The sequence below is a fragment of the Idiotropiscis lumnitzeri genome, chromosome 2 (assembly GCF_059441095.1).
Source record: "Idiotropiscis lumnitzeri isolate Australia: NSW breed Sydney's pygmy pipehorse chromosome 2, RoL_Ilum_1.0, whole genome shotgun sequence".
In the NCBI taxonomy this organism is placed as follows: domain Eukaryota; kingdom Metazoa; phylum Chordata; class Actinopteri; order Syngnathiformes; family Syngnathidae; genus Idiotropiscis; species Idiotropiscis lumnitzeri.
Window position 1 is genome coordinate 18,812,100 of NC_142392.1, and position 10,812 is coordinate 18,822,911.

The 10,812-nt window shown below is 41.5% G+C and overlaps 1 long non-coding RNA gene across 1 annotated transcript; it reads left to right on the forward strand.

Moving 5' to 3' along the window:
* Positions 1–4,193: 4,193 nt before the first annotated feature.
* LOC148341878 (uncharacterized) lies at positions 4,194–7,915 on the forward strand. The gene is made up of 2 exons (XR_015839708.1): positions 4,194–4,452; positions 6,614–7,915. It is a non-coding gene; the product is annotated as an uncharacterized LOC148341878 (long non-coding RNA).
* Positions 7,916–10,812: the final 2,897 nt, after the last annotated feature.

Below are 10,812 nucleotides of genomic sequence, written 5' to 3' on the forward strand. Positions count from 1 at the left end.
TATTTTTAACAATAGAAAGCCGTTCTTTACAAAGCAAATGAGAGTTAGACGTACAAACCTGCTTTGTGTAGCACAACACGAAGCTGCTTCCAACCTTCGCCCAGCAGTTGAAGATGTTGCTCGTTCTCTTCTTTTATTCCAGAAAGTTCCTCTTTGTACTTGGGTGTCGTTCTAGCACACATTTTCAAACGTCAATCTCAACAAATCCGCACTTGATCTCTGCTTGGCGATAATTCGTGTGCTTCTCTTTGTTCGACGAGACGAATGTAAGATGGCGTCGTTTTTTTCCTTCGAGAAAATGGCAGTCTGTTCGTCACGAAAGCGGAAGAACAGGACACACCCCCCTGTGATATGATTGGCTGCTGGCTTTGTGGAGCACTGTCACCAACTCACCGACAGATGTCACCATTTGCGATGCAAATCATTGTTATCTTCTTCTAAACATTGGGAAAACGTAAGATTTGAACCGTCTGCATATGAACAAACATTTTAGTTCTCAAATGTGAATTTGACAGATGTATTGAATTTTAATTTTTTTGCTGGTTTTGTTTTCACATCTGACACCATGTTGTTGGTTGGATAGTATTCCGAATGCATTTCCCTATTATTAACAGTTGACATGATAAAGTGATACTTTGTCAACATATTTGCACCTTTGCCTTTTTTCAGGGTTTTTCACCAGGTTGTGATGTGGTTGCGAATTTTAAATTAAAATATGTCACTCTTTTATGACCTAACTGTTATTGTGTTCGAAAATGATTTCGGTATTTATTTAAAGTACTTTAACATTTCATTATTCGTTTCAGTATTCATTAAACTACAATAATTCACTATTAATTTCAAGATTCATTGAACTCTTTTAGGAATAATTTAGGATTCAATGTTTAATCGTTACAGTATTTAATTTTTAAATTTTTGTTTCACCATTTTGTTCAATCTTAATCTTATGGAAAATTATTTTGCAAGCACCAACACAAGGTTTTTAAAGATAACGATGTCCTTTAATAGTCCCACAATGGGGAAATTTGCAGTGTTACGACGGTAAAGATATGGATCACACAGAGGCGGTGGTGCAATGTAGCCGTTAATGTATGACATTAGCAGCAGACATTCAGAAAAAGCAAACCTATGCGACTATACACAGTTTATACGTATATACACAATCCCCATGTATATATACACAGTTACATCCCACAACATATACAAGTGTAAGGAAACACTCCGAATGTCTGTCCATGTTCCAGAGGGGAAATTAATAAAATTCTGCAATGATAAAAAATGCTGCAATGATAAGACGACTGTTGTGAGGATCGCTTCCCAGCCGGGGCTGGGAAGCGGTGTGGGTGGACTCTTAAATTGCAGACAAGGGAAAATATGGTGGAAACAATATTTATTGTGGCCGGCAAAAAACAATTGGCAGGCGATAGGCAAGGAGAGTTGCTATCAGAGATAATAGTGGGTCTATACTTACTGACGTCGGGAGACGCGAACGAAAAACGCTGGGGGAACAATCTTCCCCCAGGAAAAGCAAAACGAGTAACAAAAGGAGGTTGCAACGCAAGAAAACCGAAAACGAGAATGTCCTTCCTCCAAAGGGTAAGGTTGAATCCAATCATCGAGAAACACAAAGCGAGCCGAAACGTAGCTGTAGAAATAAACAAAGAAACAACAAACACGATCAATACACGGAGCAAAGTTTGGCAAAGACTATAGCAAGGCACAAGGAGAGAGCAAGTAGGGCAATAATCCGACACGCAAGTGTGCGTGTCGGAGGCTTAAATAGTCCACAATTAAGTGATGATGGGTTGCAGCTGGGGAGTCTCGTGAACGCGTCGGCTCGCGGCCGCGTCGCCGAGCAACGCGCCGTCGACCACGCCCACTCGGCTGCAACACAAAGGCACGATCGTGACAACTGCAATGGTAAATGAAGGATTGTATTATGATTGCTGGCATTATTTTAAACACTTACAGGACAGAAGGTCAATTATTTAATTTAGCAGGTTCATATTTACTGAATATGTTAAACATTGCTGAAACAAAACGCATTTATCAGATGAAAGTAGAAGTACTGTGCATAGATAGGATTGACTGGGATTGTAGTCATGATGTTTACTGTTTTATTATATTATTCTTGTTGTGTATTTAATCCTGCAAATAAGGATGCCACTACAGCGAGGTCCGATACTGTCGGCTTTATTGACATACGTTCAACCCCACACTGAACTGCGTAGCGCCCGCCCATTGTCCCAGCTCAGGCCAATGGACCATACCACAACATAAAGGGGGTGTCTGGGTTAAACCATCACCACCCGGTACATACACACAGATCACACCACAATTCTTATATGCTAAATTTATAGTACTCAGTTTAAATGTGTGAACTTTATTGAAATTCTCAGATTTGAGAACAAATTTGCGCACATAGCATTTCCATGAGCTGCCCTCACATTCACAGCACTTCATGGACAAATACGACAAAGTACATTCTCCACATTGGCTGTAGGGATGCAAACATACCAAATTGGCCACTGGAGGTGTCACATAGACGCTATCGCAAAAAACACATTCCGAAAGACATAACAATTGGAGATCGGAGCACACGCACATACACACTTACACATTCACACGCACCCCCACGTATACCTGCACACACATGCACACCGACAAGATTACAGGGGAATGCCAGCGAGGAGAGCGACGGAGAGACTGCCCGCCGGAGAAGGCCAGCCTTGGCGTGCCAGTTTTGGAGACCAGACGGGAATCAACTATCCAGACTAACCTGGGGAGGACCTTCCCTTGGACGTGGACCCGTGCCGTGGGAGGAAGCGAGGACGACCGATTCAACCGATTCAACCTCCATTACCCTTGACATAAAAAACTCCTATTAAAACTGAAGCTGGGCTGAAAGATGGGGCGCATTTTTTGACTGTGCTCGCCCTAGTGTAGTTTCTCGTGAGATTCAGAAAAAGCCGCCCAGATATCTGTCTTTGTACTATTTCCTGAACTCCAGAAATGGAAGAAACTAAATATCGGAACTCTAATCAGTTGTTGAGTCTTTATTTGACCCTTTTCTCCTTGAGTACAAAAAAACAAACACGCATTGGAGTGAGTTTGGCTTTTAAAGGTAGATTTACTTATTCAAATAGAATTTTTGTTTAAAATCCCCCTAGCTCTTCTTTTTGTCTTTTCTATATTATGTACGTATTAATAACTGTGTTTGTTAATGTTAATAAAGTTTTTGGCAAAAAACGTATTAGTAAATATTTATTATGTCACTGATGGTGTAGTGGTACACTCGCCTGAGTTGTGTGCAGGCAACGTGGGTTCAGTTCCCACTCAGTGACGGTGTCTATGTCTGCCCTGTGACTGGCTGGCGACCAGTTCAGGGTGTTGTGCGCCTTTCGCCCGTTGTCAGCTGGAATTGGCTCCAGCACTCTCCCGCGACCCTGCACAGGATAAGCGGTGAGGACAATGACGTGACATGACAAGTATTTATCATCTCATCATTATTTGCACAACAGAGTACTGAGCTTCGAGATCCTCACGATAATAGTTCTCGAAACTATATTTCTCATCAATGTAGGTTAGTTAAGGGATATTTTATTGACAATCTAATCTCAATATACAAAGACAGAAAAAAAATGGTGGTGGGGGGGCGCGAATCTTTTTCTTCTTGGTAGGGGCGGGCGTGAAATAATTGAGAGGCACTGCGAGTATATGCAGACATTATATCCATACAATCTTGCAGCCCGATTGAACCACAGCATTGTTGCTTCGTTCCGTAGGAGAAACGTAACCTTCCCACTGCTGTTCCAGCAGCGGCTTCTCCGGGCATAGGGGGAAGTGACGTCGGAGCTGACTCGCTTTTGTGGCGTTATTTTAATTATTTAGTTAATTTTTTTTTATCAACCGAATTAAAATATTACATAGAATATATATAAAAATAGAACAGCCAGGTGTAAAAACAAACACAGAGGCAAAGAAATATATTTGAAAAATACGTGCTTAAAGCATGACGTCATTAGCAAGCGCGCAGCTTCCGAAGGACCTCGACCACATCCACACCGGAACAAAAACACCCACCACTAAGTTCTTCTGATTTAGTGTGGAACTGACTGTAATTTTCTCAAAGGATGTCCAGTGCTACTCTAAAGGACTACGACATAATTCATTAAGTCTTTGTGTCCCGATAATCTCATCTTCGCGCGTTGATGCTTTTCGGCGTAGTTAGCTTAGCTTGTTAGCTAGCTAGCCGCTAACGAAAAGAGGCACATGACTCATCGCCAAGCAGAGATCAAGTGCGGATTTTTGGGAATTATCATTTGAAAATGTGTGAAAGAACGACACCCAAGTACAAAGAGGAATTTTGTGGAATAAAAGAAGAGAACGAGCAACGTCTTCAACTGCTGGGCGAAGTTTGCAACCAGCCTCGTGTTGTGCCACTCAAAGCAGGTTTGTACACGTTTTACTCTCATTTGCTTTGTAAAGAACGACTTTCTATCGTTAAAAATATGCATCACAACATTAAGTTGTTTGGGGAAATGCGTCCAAGGTTATTGCCGTTTTATTTTTAAATACAGTGAACCCCCGGTTATCGCGGTTAATGGGGACCGAGACCACCCGCGAAAACTGAATATCCGCGAAGTAGCGTCGCACCTTCAAAAAAAAAAAAAAAACACCGTGTATATATATATATATACTTCGCACCTATATATATATATATATATATATATATATATAATAAAAATATATATAGGTGCAAAGTAGCGGCACACCTTCAAAAATGCTTAAAAAAAAAAAATATATATATATATATATATATATATATATATATATATATATATATATATATATATATACACACTGGTAGAGAGAGAGAGAGTCAAATTTATGTTATAACAAAAAAACAAATTATTATTAAAACTTATTATTTTTTTATTCCCCAGCCATTATTTTTGTATTTATTCAATTACTTCTTTTTGTATTTATTTAATTACTTCAACTTTTACCTGCTGGTACGCCGTCCGGTGTGCCCTGTGAATGTTATGATCCTCCAGCAGAACTGGAGGATTGAACAGGACTCTCCAAACGCAGACCCGGGAAAAAAGGTGGTGATACAAAGATATTTATTATCACAATATAGTCAGTGTAATCAGCGCGTCTCGCAGCAGCTGACGGCATGGCGCGAGACGATCGCTGGAGGAACGCCCACACAGCTGAAAAAACAAAAACACATGACAGGTACGGATCATGACAGTGAAATGAAAGGTGGCATTCTTCATATATTTATTTATTCATTTATTCATTCATAACTGACAGCCTCGCGCTCCGCCGGTGCCCGGGCGGAAGTTGTTTCTCTTCGGCTTGACAGCCACACACGCCGGCCGGTCTCCTTCGGAGCTCACGCACGGTCCCGAAAGAAGCAAAATGTCGCCCCCGATCGTGTCCGTCGCCACCAATCGTGTCCGGGGGAACCTGCTCTTCTTCGTCCACTCTCCTCTTCGGCGCACGCCGGCCGTCTAACCGCTTCAGCGCCCCCTTGTGCCGCTCGGCGAAACTACAATGCTCCCGAATATTTTTTTACCCGCGAAGCACTGAACCTGCTAAAGGTGAACCGCGAAGTAGCGGGGGTTCACTGTATTGCCTTTTACTTGCAGGTCTGCTGAGCAATTGTTTATGTCAAATGTAATCAGTGCAGAAAATTTATGCCAAAGAATAACCATTAGTGGGGGGTAAACTCCATGTTTTTCCCAGTATAAAATTTACATTTAATATAACAAAATAACATTTTCTGGTTTTTATATTTTGTTCAATCAATTCCTTACGGAAGGAATTCCGCCTGACTCTAAAAATGTGCACACTGCCGCGAAAACGTCAATGGCGGTTGATCAATTTTAGTGAATAAAACACAAAATATTAAGTTTAAAAAAAAAAAAAAATCAAGTACGTATTGGTCTTATTTTTTTATGAACTTTTTACTGACTTGGTCAGGTGAGAGTCAATGAACCTCGGGTAGCCCTGCTCTGTTTTGTGCACGTGCGTAGTTTCACCTCATCCAAACATTTAAAATACATTGAATGCATCCATCCAAGGTTGCACGGATCTCATCAGTGAACAAGCGCATGCTACAAGGAATGCATCTGCATCTTTGGCTTACTATGAGCTTAAAAAGGGAGAACGTCACAACCCCCTTTTCCACCAACAAGTCCAGGAACATTTAGTTTCTGGTAATAAAGTTCCTGTGGCCCAGGTGGTTTGCATCTCCCCCACAACTCATAGTTCCTGGTAATTTATCCAAATGACATTGATGATGTATCAGTCTTGTGTTACTTTGTTACTCATTACTGACACCCTATAGCTGTTAAGCGTCATTGCAGTTCCAAAATGATTCAGTGAACTCTTAAAATATTATGGTGTATCTTAGTTGAATTAGAATACATATTCCAGAAACGTCTGTGACTATGTCAGGAATGAAATCGGGCATCAGCCGCAACGTGCTTCCTTTTTAAAATGCACAAGTCAAGGTAGCACGGTAGAAACGATATAAGACAGTCGCCGCATGAGGTTTGACTTGACCAAACAAAATGTGTGTTTGTCTTTTTGTGTCCTGCAGACGTCAGTGAATACGATCTCCGTTCTGTGAAAGAGGAGCCAGTCTTGACTCACATCAAAAAGGAGGAGGAGGAGATCAACAAGTCACCAGTGAACGTTGTCCCTATAAAGACTGAAGATGAAAACAAGGATGAGAGTGAGGACAACAGAGGGGCGGAGCCTACAAGCAGCAGCTCAAGTCATCACGTGACAACAGAAGGTGATGAAGACCACTGGGGGCCATCACAAGCACAAAATGAGGACACATTATCACACGATGATGATGATGATGGGCAAGCCAAAGGTGAAAGGGCATGTCACACTGACTCATTCACTTCAAAGCTGTCGTTAAAACCGCACACAAGAACACACAGCGGAGATAAACCTTTTTGCTGCTTGTTTTGTGGTAAAAGCTTTTCTCTAAAATCAAATTTAACAAGCCACACAAGAACACACAGTGGTGAAAAACCTTTTTCTTGCTCAGTTTGTGGAAAATGCTTCTCCCAAAAGGGAAATTTAACAGAACACACAAGAACACACACTGGAGAAAAACCTTTTTCCTGCTCAGTTTGTGGCAAAAGCTTTTCTGGAAAGTCTAATTTAAGAAAACACACAACAACACATAGTGGAGAAAAACCTTTTTCCTGCTCGGTTTGTGGCAAAAGCTTCTCTCTAAAGTCTCATTTCGCAAGGCACACAAGAATGCACAGTGGAGAAAAAACTTTTTCTTGCTCAGTTTGTGGCAAAAGCTTCTATCAAAAGTTTGATTTAACAATCCACACAAGAATGCACAGTGGAGAAAAAACTTTTTCTTGCTCAGTTTGTGGCAAAAGCTTCTATCAAAAGTTTGATTTAACAAGGCACGCAAGAACACACAGTGGAGAGAAGCCTTTTTCATGCTCAGTTTGTGGCAAAGGATTCTCTGAAAAGGGAGGTTTAACACAACACACAAGAACACACAGTGGAGAAAAAGCTTTTTCCTGCTCAGTTTGTGGTAGACGCTTCTCTGTAAAGTCAAATTTAACTTGTCACACAAGAACACACACTGGAGAAAAACCTTTTTCCTGCTCAGTTTGTGGCAAGAGGTTCTCTCGAAAGTCGCTTTTACGAAGCCACACAAGAACACACACTGGAGACAAGCCATTCAGTTGCAGCGTTTGTGCTAAAAAATTCTCCACTAAACAGGGTGCTGAGAGTCACAATTGTGCTGGTGAGAATAGCAGCGATCCTTGAAGCTTAAAAAAAATAAAACAAAAAACTGAAGGAACTGACTCTTTGTGGTAAGATGAAAAGTTTGATTTTGAATAAAATATGATATATTGAATTTTGCAAAGCTTTTTTATTGACAATAAGCCAATGTGATCAGTGCCAGAAGAACCATCGTATCTGAGTGATGAGTTTTTTTTGTTTTTAAGATCAAGCATTATAAATCAAATTAATTGCCTTTGCTTGGAACAACATTTTTTAACATTATGCTTTTCAGTTGTCTTTTTAATCGTATTTAATGGAAAAGGTGTGAGAAGAAACGGTGCTTATGAAATCGGTGCCTTCCACAATCATCAATAAAATCACTTGTTCCACTTGCTCAACTGGCCTTCATTACGCTGTGAAAAGGTGAAAAACAGATGTAGAAGTTGAACCATAAAAAGAACCAGAAAGAAATGCAAATAGTCTCAGTTTCTCTTAAAGGTTTTGTCAGGAGTTGGCAACTTGATGGCGACTGGAGTCAGCGCTGGTTTTCTCGCTGTGTTTAGCTGGCTCGTATATGTATGGTCGATTGAACAAAACTCAAACTCTTCAAATATCCCCTCACATACATTTAATATTACGCTTTCTGAATACATTTCTTTCTTTCTAGGTTGAGCTCTATAAAGCGTTTGGGGTTTATTGCTAAGCAGAATCTCACTTTGGAAAAAAACTATTGTTACGACCAGCTCTGCTAGGGAAGGAGGGAAGTAACATAAACCAAGCTGTTAAATGGTGTGGAAAGAGTTTACAATTTATTTTTTAGTGATGGGTCCAGCGACACCGAGGCGTCGATGCGCGCGCCGAGCTTCCAGGGCAAACCCCGTGACGGTGCGCGTACTGCTTTGAGAAAGTCACGTGACCACTACCAGAATCGCGTCGACACGGCGGTCGCGCGCCAAACTGTGTTCATAGGGACGCGCATCTGTCAACAGGATGGACGCTCAAAACAAGCATCGAGTTATTGGCACGTTACTTTGCATTAAATATCCGCAAGATGGAAGACGTCACTGTTGATGCGCACCCAGAGGTGCAGCGCTATACGTCAGCAGGACACGTTGCACGTACGGAAGACCCGCTCTTATACTGGAAGTCCATGGAGGCAACGTTTCCTCACCTATTTCTATGAGCCACACAGGCGTTGTGCACACCGGCCTCTTCAGTGCCTTGTGAGAGGATCTTCTCAAAGGCGGGGGAAATTGCCTCAAAAAAAGAAATAGACTGAATAACAAAACGCTGGAGAAACAAATTTTTTTAAATAAAAATCTTTAATTCTAATGAGTCCATTGTCATTCACAACACTTTTACTTCGGCATTTAGACAGATTTTCACTTAATTTATCAACTGCGTCTCGAATATCAACGATTTTTTTATGAAAGTATGTATATGTAAAAATAATGTGAATGCAAATACCTAATCAATGGAATTGGATAAAATTAGTTTGACAGATCAGAGTCTGATGACCCGGTCAAATTTTTCCTGCAAGTCCACCAGGTGTCAGTATTCAGCAACACAGTGTCAACACAGTGTGTCACTGTGTCAAAACGATACAGGATGCCTCAACTACCCATCACTATTATTTTTAGTAAAGCAAGGAGGTAGGTTTTAAACAAAGGATCTTAATCAACCAGTATTAACAAATGAGTACAAATAACAAAAGCGAGTGTCTCAAGAATTCACAAAAGTCCAACTAAGAGACACAACGAGCGCAAGCGAGGCGAACTGAACTGTAAAGTTCCAGCCGCCCTGAGCAGCTGGACCGAGGTCCTTTTATTGGTCCCAGCTGCACAGATGGAGCTCGTTGATTGGGACGTCCACGAGCAGGAACGAAGTCCACCAACGGGGAACGAGTGGGAAATCAGGCCAGTGATGAGGCACAAGTCCATTGACTTTACAAACAAAAGGGTACAAGAGCTACTGGCATACACGAAGGGAGTGGCCTTGTAGGTGGGCCCTCGCCCAGGGCCGATACACTCCCCCCCTTAAAATACAAAACAAAATTTTATATCAAGCACAACATACACAAAATACAAAGTAAAGTTGGTCATACTTATACAAAGGTGGATAGCTGGACCCAAAGTGCACCTGAGAAGTGTTGGAGAGCAATCAATAGTGACATTTCTTTTGCAATGGGCGATTAACGGAGTTGGCATCTCTGGAATTTTCGTGAAACTAATATGATCTACCCCACTATCATCCTCCTGCATCAGAACTCCACCAGCGCCGGCAAATATGGCAAATTTGCGTTTTAATGTGCGTATTTACTGCATAGTCTGTACCACTGAGTTTTTGTTGTATTTCGTATGGACCAGCAAACTTGGCCGATAATGCGCGACCAGGAAAAGGAGGGAAAACAAGCACTTTATCACCGATTCCGAAGTCACGTCTCACAGCCTGTTTGACATAGCGACGCTTCATTTTTGGCTGTGCCTCGGCAAGTGCAGTATGGGCAATTTTGTTTGTCTTAAGAGGATGCTCACGAAAGGTGCTAACATGATTAAGAACATTCGGTGAAACTGACGAGGACGATGATACCGTTTTGTCCCTTCGTGCCTTTAACAGTGGAATTACTTTATTTGTTTTACCTGTTCGTTTCAAGGGTTCTGAAAGCGCAGACCCAAAAATGCTATGGGGGTTTAAACTAACGGTGTCGGATGTAATTAAACCAACGCCTTTGGTTTGGGATGCGGACCGATCCGATTTTCGTTTTAGCGCGGGGCAGTTTGAGATGATATGTCCCGTTTTATGGCAGTAAAAACACTCTCGATCTTCATTGGTGAGTTTAGGAGGCGAAGTGCTCATAGGTGGAGGTACAGGGGAACCTTTTACAGGGTTGGTAAAGACAGTTCTGTGGGTTAATGCAAATTCGTCAGCTAAAACAGCAGCTCCAGAAAGACTGGTCACTTTTTGCTCATTTAGGTAGACAACAACACATTCTGGGAGATTGTTCTTAAAGTCCTCCAACAACATGAGTTC